This window comes from Salmo salar, chromosome ssa03 (genome assembly GCF_905237065.1).
Source record: "Salmo salar chromosome ssa03, Ssal_v3.1, whole genome shotgun sequence".
Lineage (NCBI taxonomy): Eukaryota > Metazoa > Chordata > Actinopteri > Salmoniformes > Salmonidae > Salmo > Salmo salar.
The window spans coordinates 92,336,905-92,356,910 of NC_059444.1; the positions used below are offsets into that span (position 1 = coordinate 92,336,905).

Below are 20,006 nucleotides of genomic sequence, written 5' to 3' on the forward strand. Positions count from 1 at the left end.
ACAGACAGCAGTTTTCAAAGTGGAAACTAATCAGTAGGCCTACATGTTATTTAGATTGACATTAAAGAGACACCAATTTTACAACCCTTTTTCCATAAAAACATATTAACGCTCTAGAATTGATGCGCAAGAAATAAGGCGACAAAGCGCCTATAGTAGAGAGGTTTTTACACATGCTCAATTCTTGGGGTCTTGCAACTGGAAATTTGAAATGAATGTTCTGGAACTCCCTCGTGTGCTTTTGTTATGTGAAAAACTCCACAATGAAACTGACATTAAATGTGGGGAATGATACATCTGTTGGCCATCAAGTAGCCTATTAATCTTTATGCCTACCTAGGCTACTGTAGCCTACCATTTTATACTATAAATATGTTGAAATGACTGGAGTCATTGCAGATAATATTGTGCCACTTGTGTAGCCTACCTGGAGGTGGCAAACGGATTTAATAAATAGCCCATAACTTCAGTTTATTGTTGTTGTAGCTTTGTTATTATGCCATTATTAATGGCTGTGTTTAGTTAATTCAAGTGGAAGTTATCAAGTGTAACCATGGTCACAGTTCTATCGCAATTGCTGATCAGATGTTAGAATGCATTAGATTGAAGGTAACAGTCAGATTAGGTTACAGGTAAAAATATAACCTGGCTGTCGCTGACAAGCATAGTGTCACGGGTGTCGTAGGGTGTAGACCAAAACGCAGCGGGAAAATGTATACTCATCATCTTTTATTTAGGACAAAGAAGGAAAACCAAAACGTATACAAAAACACAACAACGATTAACAGTCCTGTAAGGCATGAAGCTATACACAGAAACAATCTCCCACAAAATCCCATGCCAAACACATACCTATTTATAGGACCTTCAATCAGAGGCAACGATAGACAGCTGCCTCCAACTGAAGGCCCCAACACCAATTAACTAAACATAGAAATACAAACGACTAGACAAAACAGAACTAAACTAACAAAGAACAATAACCAAAACCCTGGACTAATAAATCAAATACCCCTCTACATACATAACCACCCCGAACCATATAAACCAAATACCCCCTCTACATGAACACATACACAAACACACCCTGAACCACATAAAACAAATACCCCCTGCCACGTCCTGACAACTATAAGAACAAATAACCCCTTTAGTGGTCAGGACGTGACACATAGGCCTATTCAGTTCATATCCATATTATTAATATTTGATTCAGTGATTGAAATGACGACCCCAATCTCAGTAGCCTATTCCAGCAGGCTACTGGGCAACAGAACTTCCTACCTCAAAATCGCCTTGCTATTCATGTTAAATAAATGCATCTGTCAATTTGAACTAAGCAAGCTGCTAAATCGTTAAGTTTACATCTTGCCCAGGCTACTGTAGGCTATCAGGGGATAATGTTTTGGGCTTGTTTTCAGGCCTTGTGGGCAAGTTTTGAGTAGTCATTGGGCTTTAAAAAAGTAATTGCATTAAATCACCTGACTGTTTGGATGTATCTGTTAGTAAATGTTTAATTTAGAAGAGATAATGAATAAAAGAGAACAATTGACTTTCAATAATTAGTTGCCACTGTGTTAACCACAACCACCATGCTGGATCTCTGTTTAGGGGTCAGTGCTCAAATGAGTCTCTCTGGAGAGAAAGAGGAGGGGGGCCCTGCCTCTAAAATGAGTCTCTCTGACATGACACCAAAACTAAGAGGTGAGCTGACAATATTGTTAAAGAATGTATATTCCAAAATGCTATATACAAAAAAAACATGTTTCAATATAACTGTTCTAGATTTTAGATGTGTATGAAAATGAGTTTTTTGCCAAACCCTGTATATCCATTGTTTAGCAGGAATGAAATGTTTGTATCATGTATATTTGACTGATATGTGGTTGTCTCACCTAGCTATCTTAAGATGAATGCACTTACAGATGTCATATCTAATTTAACCCAGTTTCTCACAGCAGGAAAACAACAGCAAATGTGCATTTATTGGTGGATTATAATTAAGGGACAATCTTTGTAGGGCTTGATCAATTTTTCAATAGGGCAAATCAAGTCTGACATTATTTTAAAGTGGACATTTCTCACTTTAGAAGCCTTTATAAAGCCTTGTAGTGGTTTAATAATTTCTTTAGACGATAAAATATTAAATTACCAACATTTCTGAAAATGTGTATATATAGCGTTTTGGAATGAAACTCTTATGTTTCCGCCCGTAGCACTGTGGTGGCTAATTTCTGCATTACCAAATTAGGAGCGTTACAAACACACCAGTCTGAGTTATCTACATCTTTAAGATACTTTTGCAAAAGTACTTTGACCTTCAATAATGCACTCTCTCGAATGAACCATTGAAAAAGGAAGGTCTCTACACAACAGTACAAAGAGCTTTTTATACCCAAGAATCCACCCCTTCAACGTACATGACGAACCACAAATCTTAGGAACAGTTCACAAAGGTTAAGTTTTGTATGAAATATATCTATAAAACATAGCAGACAGCAACTGCTATATCAACAGTGTTCATTATATAGACCGGTGTCAGGTCGCCCTAGAATCGTCCCTCCCTGGTACGGTATAGAACATAACTATTAGCTCATGTCCTCTGGAATGCTTTTTAGGCGTTCTTATCAAAATACACCATAAATCTCCTCTGTCAGTGCTATCTCATAGAGGCCCATCCTCAGTAAAACACCTCTTGTTCCCACTCCTGGACAAGCTCACTGAGGGGAGTGACCTGCGCACAGACATTGTGGAGACAAATAATTGGTTCCCCATTAATCACGCCATCCCTTCACATGGTTTAAGAATAGGTAAAGACACATTCACATATGAAGACAATGTTTCATTCTGTCCTCCTCCCTGTCTGATATTCTGCATAGCAACAGAGACATGTAAAAAACAAGTCTGACCTCTCCCCTCTCTGGGCCCCAAGTGACTGAGCCCCAGCTAAGGGAAACGTGTAACTGAAAGACTCCAGAGTCCAAAGGGCACTTTCTAATGGTAAGCATATTATACAAATAAAACATCTTAATTATCTATGTTTTCCAACTAATTCTGATTCATCGGCCACAGCACTCACGTCGATTGCCATGAAGTGCTTTGAAAGGCTGGTCATGGCTCACATCAACACCATTATCCCAGAAACCCTAGACCCACTCCAATTTGCATACCACACCAACAGATCCACAGATGATGCAATCTCTATTGCACTCCACACTGCCCTTTCCCACCTGGACAAAAGGAACACCTATGTGAGAATGCTATTCATTGACGACAACTCAGCATTCAACATCATAGTGCCCTCAAAGCTCATCACTAAACTAAGGACTCTGGGACTAAACACCTCCCTCTGCAACTGGATCCTGGACTTCCTGATGGGCAGCCCCCAGGGGGTAAGGGTAGGTAACAACACATCCGCCACCCTGATCCTCAACACGGGGGCCCCTCAGGGGTGCGTGCTCAGTCCACCCCTGTCCTCCCTGTTCACTCATGACTGCACGGCCAGGCACAACTCCAACACCATCAAGTTTGCTGATGATGCAACAGTGGTAGGCCTGATCACCAACAATGACGAAACAGCATATAGGGAGGAGGTCAGAGACCTGGCCGTGGTGCCAGGACAACAACCTCTCCCTCAACGCGATCAAGACTAAGGAGATGATTGTGGACTACAGGAAAAGGAGGTCCGAGCATGCCCACATTCTCATCGACAGGGTTGTAGTGGAGCAGGTTGAGAGCTTCAAGTTCCTTGGTGTCCACATCACCAACAAACTAACATGGTCCAAGCACACCAAGACTGTCATGAAGAGGACACAACAAAACCTATTCCCCCTCAGGAGACTGAAAACGTTTGGCATGGGTCCTCAGATCCTCAAAGTTCTACAGCTGCACCATCGAGAGCATCCTGACTGGTTGTATCACTGCCTCGTATGGCAACTGCTCAGCCTACGACTGCAAGGCACTACAGAGGGTAGTGCGTACAGCCCAGTACAGTTGGGGGAAAAAAGTATTTGATCCCCTGCTGATTTTGTTCGTTTGCCCACTTACAAAGAAATGATCAGTCTATAATTTTAATATTAGGTTTATTTGAACAGTGAGAGACAGAATAATGTCAAAAATGTTATAAAATGATTTGCATTTTAATGAGTGAAATAAGTATTTGACCCCTCTGCAAAACATGACTTAGTACTTGGTGGCAAAACCCTTGTTGGCAATCACAGAGGTCAGACGTTTCTTGTAGTTGGCCACCAGGTTTGCACACATCTCAGGAGGGATTTTGTCCCACTCCTCTTTGCAGATCTTCTCCAAGTCATTAAGGTTTCGAGGCTGACGTTTGGCAACTCGAACCTTCAGCTCCCTCCACAGATTTTCTTTTGCATTAAGGTCTGGAGACTGGCTAAACCACTCCAGGACCTTAATGTGCTTCTTCTTGAGCCACTCCTTTGTTGCCTTGGCCGTGTGTTTTGGGTCATTGTCATGCTGGAATACCCATCCACGACCCATTTTCAATGCCCTGGCTGAGGGAAGGAGGTTTTCACCCAAGATTTGACGGTACATGGGCCCGTCCATCGTCCCTTTGATGCGGTGAAGTTGTCCTGTCCCCTTAGCAGAAAAACACCCTGTCACGTAGAGTAGGCCAGAAGGCTGAACTGGAAAACCTAACCTCCATAAAAATAAAAATATGGCGGAGCCGCAAAAGTTATTCTGTGCAAGGGTGTTTATTTACATCGTGATTCCGGAACAAAAGCAACAGTACTGCCATCAAACGTATACCTTATGGGACAGCTTAAAAACAATGCTGCCCCACCCACAGCTCAATCCAAAATGCCTCTCATGAACTGAAAGTGTGGCTCCTTTTGTAGGGGTAGCCCCTCCCCTCAGAACAATTAACACTAATTAATTAAGCAATTACCTATTCAACCTACAGTTTCCATTTATCTAAACATACCAAAATATATACATTGCAACACGTTTATGAAACAACATCACAATATAACATTTACAAAATTACATCACTACTGACAGTGTCAACCAATATGCCCATTTACATTAATGAGCCATTCCGGACAGGCACTACAAAGTCAGCCCAATTCCCTTAGCTCGGGTCCTTATCCAGCATACCCGGAAGCTACAGAGATGGAGAGAGAGAGGAACAGAACAAACAACGTGCTCATCCATAACATCTAAGTATAATAAATATTGCTTATATTAAATATGAACACTTGTCTGTTTATTTCTTTATACCCTAACCGGTTACTGACGTAAGTGTGAAATGTATGTACTAAGATAGAGAAGTTAACTTGTGTGTCGACCCACATTGTTAACTTATCTGATAATGGAGCAGGGAGGAGTGATGAATGTGTGCGTGTGTTAAAGTACCAAATGCTGCCCGCGGCCAGTGACGGACTTCTACGTCACACACCCCCAAAGCATAATGTTTCCACCTCCATGTTTGACGGTGGAGATGGTGTTCTTGGGGTCATGGGCAGCATTCCTCCTCCTCCAAACACGGCGAGTTGAGTTGATGTCAAAGAGCTCCATTTTGGTCTCATCTGACCACAACACTTTCACTAGTTGTCCTCTGAGTCATTCAGATGTTCATTGGCAGACTTCAGACGGGCCTGTATATGTATTCTTGAGCAGGGGGACCTTGCGGGCGCTGCAGGATTTCAGTCCTTCACGGCATAGTGTGTTACCAATTGTTTTCTTGGTGACTATGGTCCCAGCTGCCTTGAGATCATTGACAAGATCCTCCCGTGTAGTTCTGGGCTGATTCCTCACCGTTCTCATGATCATTGCAACTCCACGAGGTGAGATCTTGCATGGAGCCCCAAGTCGAGGGATATTGACAGTTCTATTGTATTTCTTCCATTTGTCAAAAATTGCATCAAATGTTGTCACCTTCTCACCATGCTGCTTGGCGATTGGTCTTGTAGCCCATTCCAGCCTTGTGTAGGTCTACAATCTTGTCCCTGACATCCTTGGAGAGCTCTTTGGTCTTGGCCATGGTGGAGAGTTTGGATTCTGATTGAATGATTGCTTTTGTGGACAGGTGTCTTTTTTACAGGTAAGAAGCTGCGGTTAGGAGCACTCCCTTTAAGAGTGTGCTCCTAATCTCAGCTCGTTACCTGTATAAAAGACACCTGGGAGCCAGAAGTCTTTCTGATTGAGAGGGGGTCAAATACTTAATTCCCTCATTAAAATGCAAATCAATTTATAACATTTTTTACATGCGTTTTTCTGGATATTTTTGTTATTCTGTCTCACTGTTCAAATAAACCTACCATTAAAATTATAGACGGATCCTTTCTTTGTCAGTGGGCAAACGTACAAAATCAGCAGGGGATCAAATACTTTTTTCCCCCACTGTACATCATTGGGGCCAAGCTTCCTGCCATTCAGGACCTCTATACCAGGCGGTGTCAGAAGAAGGCCCCCCAAAAAAATTGCGCTATTTAGCGAGCTACTATTTGTCACTGTGACGTGTTTTCAGCCTGTCAGTCACTCTGTCCTCATGCATTTGTTATTTATACGTGCCTTCAGAATAAATGTCCCAGAAGCGGTGGGAGTAAAATCATTACACAAAGGTGAGTATTCATTGGGCTTTTAATTTGAATAACAAATATGTTTTTCAAAACTTTACTCTCGCAAATTCTTTATGTAATCTGAGCATGATTCCGCGGGACGTTTTGAATCAGGTTGCGGTCCGCATAAGGCCCACGGGCTGGCCTTTGCCCAGGCCTGGTCTAGGGGGAACCATAAACCTGCCTCTCAAACTCTCCCTGACCAGTGTGTGTTAACTGCTTTATTCCCCTCTAACCGGGGGCGGTGTCAGTGATTCACAAACCAGTAAAATACGTAGAGCCGGGTCGCTCTCTTTCAAGCTCTGAGATTTAATAATGCTCCTACAAAGGTTCTAACAATGAACTTAGCCTAAAGATGCTTTTAGGAAACCAGGCCCTGGATAAGAGCATTTGCTAAATGTCCAATGTAAATATTTTACATACTGATCTCATATTACTGTATTGAATTATTGTTTTTAAATCTAGAAATTTGTCCCAAAAAAATCATTTGCACAGTTCTTTACTAAAAATGTAGTTATTTGTTACATTTGACTGTATAAAACCTAGCTGTACTACTTATTTCTCTGAGAGTGAGGCAGATATATAGCATTTTTCAAAAAAAACATGATTATTTGTCTATCTGAAATGAAACCATCACGTGATAGATTTTAAGCAAAGACATGTCTGTTATTGAACAACCCCATGCCATGATTAGATAGTGAAAAACACACCAATCTCTTTCATATTTTCTTTTAACAATAAAAGCTAATTTACCAACATTTCTGAAAATGGATATATAGTGCATTTGAAAAGTATTCAGACCCTTTGACGTTTTCCACATTTTGTTACGTTACAGCCTTCTTCTAACATGGATTAAATTGTGGTTTTTTTCTCTCATCAATCTACACACAATACCCCATAATGACAAAGCAAAAACAGTTGAACCAATAAAAACTGAAATATCACATTTACATAAGTATGCAGACCCTTTCTGAATGCACTGTATAGCGGTTTTGGAATGAAACTCTTATGTTTCCCCATCTGAGCTCAGAGTAGAAGAGAGACGTAATGTTTGTCTCTGTTGTGTTGAAGTCCAATCAACCAGGAGAGACCAGCCTCCCCTGTACCCAGCTGTGTGTCCATGAAGAGTGACCCGTCTATGGATAAATTTATAGACTTCAGAGAGGGAGATTATTCTACTGAACAAAGGTAGGAAGAACTCATGGGTCATGGTCAGTGAGTTAAACACTGTCTCTAGTCATTTCTCCTCTCCCATTTTCCCATTTATTTTTGTTGTTTTCAAAATCCATAGGCTAAGGCTTTTTTCCATTTTCATAGTCCTAAAGCAATTTTAAACACACACAACATTCCCTCCCTCTGTGTGTGTGTCACGGCTGTCAAAAGGAGCAAACCAAGGTGCAGCGTGTTTGTAGTTCCACATTATTTATTTAATCCGTGAAACTTTGCAAAACATAAAAAACTGAATTTACAAAACAACAAACCGTGACACAGAGAGAAACTAACACTACTCAAAATATAATCACCCACAAACACAGGTGGGACAAACATCACCATAAATATGACCTCCAATTAGAGGTAAGGAGGATCAGCTGCCTCCAATTGGAGGTCAACCCAAACAAGACCAACATATAAATACAAAACTAGAACTGAACATAGAAATACAAAACATAGACAAACACCCCCTGTCACGCCCTGACCTACTCTACCATAGAAAATAACCACTTACTATGGTCAGGATGTGTGTGTGTGTGTGTGTGTGTGTGTGTGCCCTCCTTGGTTGAGGAAATGTAATCTCATGTTTTGTCCACAGAAACCAACAGGAGAGATCAGAGTCAGAGATTCTCAGTGGTCTGTCTTCCCAGAGTCATCAAACAGACCTGGACTCCATATTCAATGTATGTGGTCCTGTTATGTACATTTGTTTTTGTTTACCTCAAGTAAAGTTGATTTGTCAATCATTAATTAATGTGTTAATGAGAAAGTATTTATTCTCAAGCTTAACTTAATGTATAGACAGGGAGACTTTTCTATTGAACAAAGGTAAGAAGAACTCATGGGTCATGGTCAGTGAGTTAAACAACACTGTCTCTAGTAATTTCTCTTCTCCTATTTTACTTTTTTTTTTATTGTTTTCATAATCCATAGGCAAATCGTTTTTTCCTTTTTCATAGTCCTAAAATAATATTAAACATTCCCTCCCTGTGTGTGTGTGTGTGTGTGTGTGTGTGTGTGTGTGTGTGTGTGTGTGTGTGTGTGTGTGTGTGCAATCCTTGGATGTTTTGTCCACAGAAACCAACAGGAGAGATCAGTCAGAGATTCTCAGTGGTCAGTCTTCCCAGTGTCATCAAACAGACCTGGCCTCCATTTTCAGTGTATGTGGTCCTGTTATGTACACTTGTTTTTGTTTACCTCCAGTAAAGTTGATCTGTCAATCATTCATTCGTGTGTTAATGAGAAAGCATTTATCTTGCTTAACTTATTTACTTTACTTATTTCAGTTGCTTGAAGAAAATATTATCACATTTGTGAAGAACGAGCTGAAGATGTTCAAGAAGATTCTTAGTCCAGAACTCCCAGAAGGCTTTGAGTCAGAAGCAGGATAAAGAAGTGGTGGATGCTGAAGATGAGAAGCAGGAGAGCAGTGCCAGAGAGGGGGCTCTGAAGATCACACTACACGTCCTGAGGAAAATGAACCAGAAGGAGCTTGCTGACACACTGGAGAAAAGTAAGAGCTGTCTGACTCATGTTGAATGCTGTTTTATAACAAACATTTAAAAGCTGTAGCTAAAGTACAGGGAGAGCGAGAGTTTAAAAAACCAAAATGATTCCTTGTTTTACCAGGCAAGTTGACTGAACACATTCTCATTTACAGCAACAACCTGGGAATAGTTACGGGGGGTGAGCTCCGTAACTATGATCGTGATCGTGATTGTATGAGGGCCAGATTAGGAATTTGAGAACATTAATAAAACCAATAATAATATAATCAATATAAATACACCAGTGTGTCATGCATCATTAAAACTTTTACACATTTGTACAGGCAGTTATCAATTGTTATTATGTACAACTTTCTAACATAGTCTTACAATACTGTATTAAAACAGACACATTAAAACAGACTTAATATTAATATTCTTCGTGTTATTTCTAGATTCAGATGATCTTGCTGTGATTTGCCAACGTGAACTCAAATCAAATCTAAAGAAGAAGTTTCAATGTGTATTTGAGGGGATCGCTAAACATGGAAACCCAACACTTCTTAATAAGATCTACACAGAGCTCTACATCACAGAGGGTGGAACAGGAGAGGTCAATAATGAACATGAGCTGAGACAGATTGAGACAACAACCAGGAAACAAGCAAAACCAGAGACTGCAATCAAATGTAATGACATTTTTAAACCCTTAACTGGACAAGACAAACTTATCAGAACTGTGCTGAGAAAGATAGTCGCTGGCATTGGATAAACAGTCTCTGTGCAGAAGTTCATTCTGGACTGGGCTGAAGGAAAAGCAAATCAGGATGTCCAATTTGTATTTTCATTCCCTTTTCGGAAGGTGAATTTGATGTAAGGGGAAAAACACAGTTTGATAGAACTTCTCAATCACTTCTCAAAGGAAACCAAAGAATCAAGAATCTCCAACTACGAGAAGTACAAAGTTCTGTTCATCTTTGATAGTCTGGATGAGTGCCGACTGCCCCTAGACTTCAAGAAGAACAAGGTCTGTTGTGACGTCACAGAGTCAACCTCAGTGGATGTTCTGCTGACAAATCTCATCAAGGGAAATCTGCTTCCCTCTGCTCTCCTCTGGATAACTACCCGACCTGCAGCAGCCAATAAGATCCCTTTAGTGTGTGTTGACCAGGTGACAGAGGTACGAGGGTTCAATGACCCACAGAAGGAGGAGTAATTCAGGAAGAGATTCAGTGATGAGGACCTGGCCAGCAGAATCATCTCACACATAAAGACATCAAGGAGCCTCCACATCATGTGCCACATTCCAGTCTTCTGTTGGATTTCTGCAACAGTCCTTGAAGACATGCTGAAACATAAGAGAGAAGAGATGCCCAAGACTCTGACTGATATGTACACACAGCTTGTGGTGTTTCATACCATTAAGAAGAACGAAAAGTATCTTGGGAAAGAAGAGACAGGTCCAGACTGGAATAAAGAGAGCATTCTGTCACTGGGACAACTGGCATTTCAACAGCTTGTGAATGGCAATCTGATTTTCTATGAAGAAGACCTGAAAGAGGCTGGCATTGATGTCAATGAAGCCTCAGTGTACTCAGGATTGTGCAGACAGCTCTTTAAAGAGGAATGTGGTCTGTACCAGGACAAGGTGTACTGCTTCGTGCATCTGAGCATTCAGGAGTTTCTGGCTGCTGTATATGTGTTCCTCTCATTCATCAACAATGAGAATCTAATGGACAAACCTCAATCAACGTCCAGGAACTTTTTTGCTCTGTTCAGAAACAAGCCTGAAGTTACAGTCTACAAGAGTGCTGTCGATAAAGCCTTACAAAGTGAGACGGGAAACTTTTCCTTCGCTTCCTTCTGGGCCTGTCACTGGAGTCCAATCAGAAGCACTTACGAGGTCTACTGACAAAGACAAGAAGCAGCTCACAGAGCCATGAAGAAACGGTCAAGTACATGAAGGAGAAGATCGGGGACAATCCATCTACAGAGAGGTGCATCAATCTGTTCCACTGTCTGAATGAACTGAATGACCATTCTCTAGTGGAGGAGATCCAAAGATTCCTGAGATCAGGAAGTGTCTCCAGTGAAGAACTCTTACCTGCACAGTGGTCAGCTCTGGTCTTTGTGCTGCTGACTTCAGAAAAGGAGCTAGATGTGTTTGACCTGAAGAAATACTCCATATCAGAGGAAGGTCTTCTGAGGATGCTGCCTGTGGTCAAAGCCTCCAGAGCTGTTCTGTGAGTAAATAAAATGACTTTTAAGAACTATTCAGTTTAGAGAAAAATGTATTATTGAATAATACACTGCTCCAAAAAATAAAGGGAACACTAAAATAACACATCCTAGATCTGAATGAATGAAATAATGTCATTAAATACTTTTTTCTTTACATAGTTGAACGTGCTGACAACAAAATCACACAAAAATAATCAATGGAAATCCAATTTATCAACCCATGGAGGTCTGGATTTGGAGTCCCACTCAAAATTAAAGTGGAAAACCACACTACAGGCTGATCCAACTTTGATGTAATGTCCTTAAAACAAGTCAAAATGAGGCTCAGTAGTGTGGGTGGCCTCCACGTGGCTGTATGACCTCCCTACAACGCCTGGGCATTCTCCTGATGAGATGGCGGATGGTCTCCTGAGGGATCTCCTCCCAGACCTGGACTAAAGCATCCGCCAACTCCTGGACAGTCTGTGGTGCAATGTGGCGTTGGTGGATGGAGCAAGACATGATGTCCAAGATGTGCTCAATTGGATTCAGGTCTGGGGAACGGCCGGGCCAGTCCATAGCATCAATGCCTTCCTCTTGCAGGAACTGCTGACACACTCCAGCCACATGAGGTCTAGCATTGTCTTGCATTAGGAGGAACCCATGGCCAACCGCACCAGCATATGGTCTCACAAGGGGTCTGAGGATCTCATCTCGGTACCTAATGGCAGTCAGGCTACCTCTGGCGAGCACATGGAGGGTTGTGCGGCCCCCCAAAGAAATGCCACCCCACACCATGACTGACCCACCGCCAAACCGGTCATGCTGGAGGATGTTGCAGGCAGCAGAACGTTCTCCACGGCGTCTCCAGACTCTGTCACGTCTGTCACATGTGCTCAGTGTGAACCTGCTTTCATCTGTTAAGAGCACAGGGCGCCAGTGGCGAATTTGCCAATCTTGGTGTTCTCTGGCAAATGCCAAACGTCCTGCACGGTGTTGGGCTGTAAGCACAACCCCCACCTGTGGACGTCGGGCCCTCATACCACCCTCATGGAGTCTGTTTCTGACCGTTTGAGCAGACACATGCACATTTGTGGCCTGCTGGAGGTCATTTTGCAGGGCTCTGGCAGTGCTCTTCCTGCTCCTCCTTGCTCAAAGGCGGAGGTAGCGGTCCTGCTGCTGGGTTGTTGCCCTCCTACGGCCTCCTCCACGTCTCCTGATGTACTGGCCTGTCTCCTGGTAGCGCCTCCATGCTCTGGACACTACGCTGACAGACACAGCAAACCTTCTTGCCACAGCTCGCATTGATGTGCCATCCTGGATGAGCTGCACTACCTGAGCCACTTGTGTGGGTTGTAGAATCTGTCTCATGCTACCACTAGAGTGAAAGCACCGCCAGCATTCAAAAGTGACCAAAACATCAGCCAGGAAGCATAGGAACTGAGAAGTGGTCTGTGGTCACCACCTGCAGAACCACTCCTTTATTGGGGGTGTCTTGCTAATTGCCTATAATTTCCACCTGTTGTCTATTCCATTTGCACAACAGCATGTGAAATGTATTGTCAATCAGTGTTGCTTCCTAAGTGGACAGTTTGATTTCACAGAAGTGTGATTGACTTGGAGTTACATTGTGTTGTTTAAGTGTTCCCTTTATTTTTTTGAGCAGTGTATGTTGAATCAATGCATTGGTGTTCACATTAGTATAACAATATGACCATACAAATCTAAGAGACAGAAGATGAATCTATATTTTGTTTGAGAGAACAAACCAAATGCATTTTCCATTGTCCTTCTACACTACTGGTGTTAAATTAACAGTGTGTTTGTGAAATCATGATGATCTCTTTGTCAGGCTGTCAGGCTGTGGAGTCACAGAGGAAGGCTGTGCTTCTCTGGTCTCAGTTCTGAAGTCAAACCCCTCACACCTGAGAGAGCTGGATCTGAGTAACAATGACCTGAATGATTCAGGAGTGAAGCTGCTCTCTGCTGGACTGGGGAATCCCCACTGTAAACTGGAGACTCTGAGGTCAGTATTCCTGTATTTGGTCAACAAGTGATAACTGTTCACCAGATCCACATGTGTTTAACAGGCACACATAGTCCATATCATATGTGTTTGGACAGTGAAGCTTACAGTTTTAAATTTGGCTCTATGCTCCAGCATTTTGGATTTGAGATCAAATGTTTCATGTTAGGTGACAGTACAGAATGTAACCTTTTTATTTGAGGTTAAAGGTGAGAGGTTAGTATGTTTTGTTTTAGCCTCTGTAACTCTCTCACTCATTATTATTAATGATTCATTCATGATCTTTCTTAGTTGAGGCAGTCACAGGCTTGATGTAGTCATTGTCAGCAAGGAAAATGGGACCAAATACAATTATTTTTAACTTTTGACTACTTTAATACACTAAGTGAATTGGTCAGAATACTTAAGACTTCTTCAAATTGGGGGACTAGATACATGAAGTGCTTTCATTTCTAAACGGTGAAACAGATATGTATGAAAATACCCACAAATTAAAGGTGACATTATATACTGTCACCTCATATATAACATTTGATCTCAAATCCAAAACCTTTAAGTATAGAGACACATTTAAAATGTTAGCTTCACTGTCAAAATAGATATGGTGTGGACTGTATACTCAATACAATCTAAGTCTGATACCTCACTGTCTGTCTTTTGACTGATACTGCTTCTTAAACTGGTCTGGTCTGTACTCAAATATTCATACAATACATTTTTCTCTCTACAAGCAATATTATGATAATTTCTTTCACCACCAAAGAATAGCAGTGTGATTTTAATATGATTTTACTCTTTGCAGGCTGTCAGGCTGTCTTTTCACAGAGGAAGGCTGTTATTCTCTGTTTTCAGCTCTGAGGTCAAACCCCTCACACCTGAGAGAGCTGGACCTGAGCTACAATCACCCAGGAGACTCAGGAGTCAGACTGCTCTCTGCTGGACTGGAGGATCCACACTGCAGACTGGAGAAACTCAAGTATGTAGAGGGTTTATGTCAATTTTCATATCAGACATGTTTGAGTTATCAGGCCTGTTAAAACAAACATTCTGACCACCACTTGGACAAAGGTGTGTGTGTGTGTGTGTGTGTGTGTGTGTGTGTGTGTGTGTGTGTGTGTGTGTGTGTGTGTGTGTGTGTGTGTGTGTGTGTGTGTGTGTGTGTGTCTGTGTGTGTGTGTGTGTGTGTGTGTGTGTGTGTGTGTGTGTGTGTGTCTGTGTGTCTGTGTGTGTGTGTTGCGTTCTGCTTACCACTACAGTGTGGAACATGCTGGAGAGTATACAATGAAACCTGGGCTTAGAAAATGTGAGCGTTGACTCCTGTGAAGAATATGACTAAGAATAAGTCTTAATTCAAGTTAAGTCAAAGACCACCATAATTTCCTATTTGGTCATATTAAATATCAGCTGTAGTTCTACTGAAGCAAAAATCAGGGACACCAAAGTTTAGAAAGAGTTGCTTTGACAATGTTTTTTTCTGTGTATGTTTGTGGTGTGTTCTTGTTACATTAGAAACACGTGTGTGTTCATGCATGCATATATGAAGGTGTGTGTGTGTGTGTCCCGTGTGAGTGTGTCCAGTGTGTGTGTGTGTGTGTGGGAATAAGTGTGTTTTATAGTACCATACAGTATAACATATGATCATTCAACAAGTCTCAAGTTACCTTAACTTACTATACATTAAATACATTTTTGAAAAGTGAGTTAACATTCTATTGTAAATTATGATGATTTCTAATATTGTGTCTGGTTTCATCCATCAGATGCCTTTGATCTCACACTGGACCCAAACACAGTAAACAGACTCCTCTTTCTGTCTGAGGAGAACAGAAAGGTGACATGTAGGAGAAAGAAGCAGCCGTATCATGATCACCCAGAGAGATTTGAGGACTGGAGACAGGTTCTGTGTAGAGAGGGTCTGACTGGGCGCTGTTACTGGGAGGTAGAGTGGAGTGGGGGATGGCCTGTTATAGGAGTGACATATAAAGGAATCAACAGGAGAGGAGAGGGTAATGACTGTGGGCTTGGATGGAATGACAAGTCCTGGAGTCTGTTCTGCTCTGACAACAGTTACACTGCCAGGCACAATAACGAAATCATTACCATAGCCATCCCCTCCTCCAGCTCCCACAGAGTAGGAGTGTATCTGGACTGGCCAGCTGGCACTCTGTCCTTCTACAGAGTCTCCTCTGACACACTAACCCACCTGATCACATTCACCTCCACATTCACTGAGCCCCTCTATCCAGGGTTTAGGGTTTATGATGTTAACTCCTCAGTGTCCCCGTGTCAGGAGGTCCCTGTGTCAAACACAACGTGGACCTGCTGACGTCATCTGAGCACGACTTATGTTTGTTGTTGGACGCTGTTGGAAGCTGAAAGCTGAACGAGAAGTTTATTGTTTTTGTAAAGCTGACCGTGTTTTTATATACTTTTATTTTATGATGGATCCTGCAGCTCTGCTGGGCTTTATATGCTGTTAGTGCTGCTGTCTGTCCCGGGATCCTGCAGCACTGTTGGGTTAGTTGCTGTGAGCGCTGCTGTCTGTCCCGGGTATTGTAATGTTTTTAAAATTGTATAAACTGCCTTAATTTTGCTGGACCCCAGGAAGAAGAGATGCAGCCTTGGCAGCAGCCAGATGGAAGAAGAGAGGTGTAAACGTTTTAATATTGATCAGAATATGACAGTACAGTAAATGGAATACAGTAATAGGGGTTGTATTCAGTACATAGAAATGGGTCTTCAGTTGAAAAGGAAGCTGTTACGATCACACACACTCAGACCTTAACAGTGTAAAATGTCAACTTCAATGGGGTCGTAGCTATATCTCTGTAGTGTGTTTTTAGGGAATCTCCTTTCTCTGTCATCTCTGGTACAACACCCTCTGTGGGGAAATGGAAAGAGATCCTGTGATGTGATTTCCTCTTTTGTACAGGCATTCCTTTTAAGGCTGCTAGGTTACTGGTTGTTTACAATGACGACTCCTGTGTAAATACACGCTTGTTACGTTGCAGGAAGCAGCTTCAGGAAGTGATACTGTGTATTCAGTGTTCACATTATAATATTTACTATTCTGTCATTATAATATCCACTGTCATTATAATATCCCCTATTCTACAAACATAATATACACTAATCTTTCGTTATTATATCACACTATTCTGTCATTATAATATCCACTATTCTGTCATTATAATATCCACTATTCTGTCATTATAATATGCACTATTCTGTCATTATAATATCCACTATTCTGTCATTATAATATCCACTACATTATAATATCCACTATTCTGTCATTATAATATCCACTATTCTGTCATTATATTATCCACTATTCTGTCATTATAATATCCACTATTCTGTCATTATAATATCCACTATTCTGTCATTATAATATCCACTATTCTGTCATTATAATTTCCACTATTCTGTCATTATAATATCCACTATTCTATCATTATAATGTCCACTATTCTGTCATTATAATATCTACTATTCTGTCATAATGTCCACTATTCTGTCATTATAATGTCCACTATTCTGTCATTATAATATCCACTATTCTGTCATTATAATATCTACTATTCTGTCATTATAATGTCCACTATTCTGTCATTATAATATCCACTATTCTGTCATTATAATATCCACTATTCTGTCATTATAATTTCCACTATTCTGTCATTATAATATCCACTATTCTATCATTATAATGTCCACTATTCTGTCATTATAATATCTACTATTCTGTCATAATGTCCACTATTCTGTCATTATAATGTCCACTATTCTGTCATTATAATGTCCACTATTCTGTCATTATAATATCCACTACATTATAATATCCACTATTCTGTCATTATAATATCCACTATTCTGTCATTATAATATCCACTATTCTGTCATTATGATATCCATTATACTGTCATTATAATATCCACTATTCTGTCATTATAATATCCACTATTCTGTCATTATAATATCCACTACATTATAATATCCACTATTCTGTCATTATAATATCCACTACATTATAATGTCCACTATTCTGTCATTATAATATCCATTATACTGTCATTATAATATCCACTACATTATAATATCCACTATTCTGTCATTATAATATCCACTATTCTGTCATTATAATATCCACTATTCTGTCATTATGATATCCATTATACTGTCATTATAATATCCACTATTCTGTCATTATAATATCCACTATTCTGTCATTATAATATCCACTACATTATAATATCCACTATTCTGTCATTATAATATCCACTACATTATAATGTCCACTATTCTGTCATTATAATATCCATTATACTGTCATTATAATATCCATTATACTGTCATTATAATATCTGTCACGGGCTGGCTCGAAAAAACAACAGGAGAGGTAGAGTCAGGCGCAGGAGACAGAGAGTTCTTGACCACACTTCTTTATTCAAAGCAACTGGATGTGGTCGCCAAAAGTATAGGGGCGCAGCCCTTAATTGCGTGGAAATAAAAAAAACAGGCAGAGGAAAACAAATTCTCTAGCACAAAAAACCGGACAAGAAATACAATCACGCACAAACACATACATCCTACGCTACACTAAATAACACCCCCCCTACTAATGACTAACCCAAAACAGGTGCGTGCCTACCTAGACCTAACCAACAGAAAGTGAAACAAAAAGGGATCGATGGTAGCTAGTAGGCCGGCGACGACGACCGCCGAGCTCCGCCCGGCCGAGGAGGGGCGCCACCATCCGTCACTGTCGTGACAATATCCACTATTCTGTCATAATGTCCACTATTCTGTCATTATAATGTCCACTATTCTGTCATTATAATGTCCACTATTCTGTCATTATAATATCCACTATTCTGTCATTATAATATCCACTACATTATAATATCTACTTTTCTGTCATTATAATATCCACTATTCTGTCATTATAATATCCACTACATTATAATATCCACTATTCTGTCATTATAATATCCACTACATTATAATATCCACTATTCTGTCATTATAATGTCCACTATTCTGTCATTATAATATACACTATTCTGTCATTATAATATCCACTATTCTGTCATTATAATATCCACTATTCTGTCATAACATTCACTATTCTGTCATTATAACATCCACTATTCTGTCCAGATAACAGGAGATAACCATGGGACTGGAGGAATCCAACTAGAAACGTGGCATCTTTGATTGTTTTTCCCAGTTTCTGATTACAACATCTCAAACAAATGACAAACTATAGTAAAGCAGAAATTTGACGAGGTTCAGCCACAGTTATCTCTACTGTAGGGAGAGAGAGTTTGACTGTTTCTTTCTTAACCAAACTGTTTACTGTATCAGTGAGTGATGAAGATCTGGTACATGTTTCCACCCTCATGAAAGGTAAGTGTTGTAATAATTAGATTGTAGACAGGGTTATCACTTATCTAGATGGATACTTTACTATACTTTATTCAACCCATTGGAGGACAACAGAATGATGATTGTCATCTTCGTATGTCTGTACCTGTAATTCATTGATTGTCTAATAAATGCAGTCTAGCCACTGAGCTTATTATGATGTTTAGAGAGCAAGCATGATTTTCTTCCAGACCTATTTTAAACATATAGTTCACCCAAATTACAAAATATAAAATGTTTGTGTCTTTACCGTGAAAGCAGTCTATGGACAAGCAGATGCCAATCTATGATTTGGTTACCCACTGCCATCAACCATTAATATTACAATTTCCTGTGTAGCCTTGGTGTCCCTGGCACTTATCACATACAACTTTCCACCTGAGAAAAGAGATCAATCACTGCTTACAGCCTTCCCACTGTTTCTAGCATTTGCCTGTCTCCCTATCTTATTTCATTACTGTCTGAATAAAGTGGCAAACCAACAACAACAAAAAGGAGTACAAAAAACTTTAAATTTCATCCCCCCAACATCTCAAAGTAACAAAGTCGTTGAATTTTGAGTTAATTTAATTTTCCAAGAATCCTGAATACACCAGTTACCTTGTCGGAGAGAGATTTGTGTGGTTATCAAAACATCACGCCAGGGTAAGCCTACATGAAACACAGACCTCAAAAGTAGTTCGGAAAATCTCAGTTGGAAAAATTTATGGTGAAAAAAACTATTTGAACCATATCCGGGTTTTATGATTCATACTGTGGTACTCAATGGAAGCTTTTTATGAGCAACAAGGTGGGCCAATGTTAAAGGAATTTTATATCTTGATGATAATAATCAATAATCAATTTGCCTTGACTAATGCCCAAGGTTTGTAGGACAATGGGTTAAAATAATTAGGCAAGGACTCAGCTTTCTGCAAAAGGTTTCTGTAGCTTTATTCATGAGAACGTTCAGGCGTCAGGATAACAAAACAGTCATTATATAGTTCTTGCTTACTTACGCACATGCATTTACACACAATCCGTTGGTGACCTGCAACCCCCATAAAC

The 20,006-nt window shown here is 40.4% G+C and overlaps 1 pseudogene; it reads left to right on the plus strand.

The window, feature by feature from the left end:
* Positions 1-14,419, plus strand: part of LOC106581607 (NACHT, LRR and PYD domains-containing protein 12-like) — a 38,007-nt pseudogene extending 23,588 nt beyond the window's left edge.
* The last annotated feature ends 5,587 nt before the right edge of the window (positions 14,420-20,006 follow it).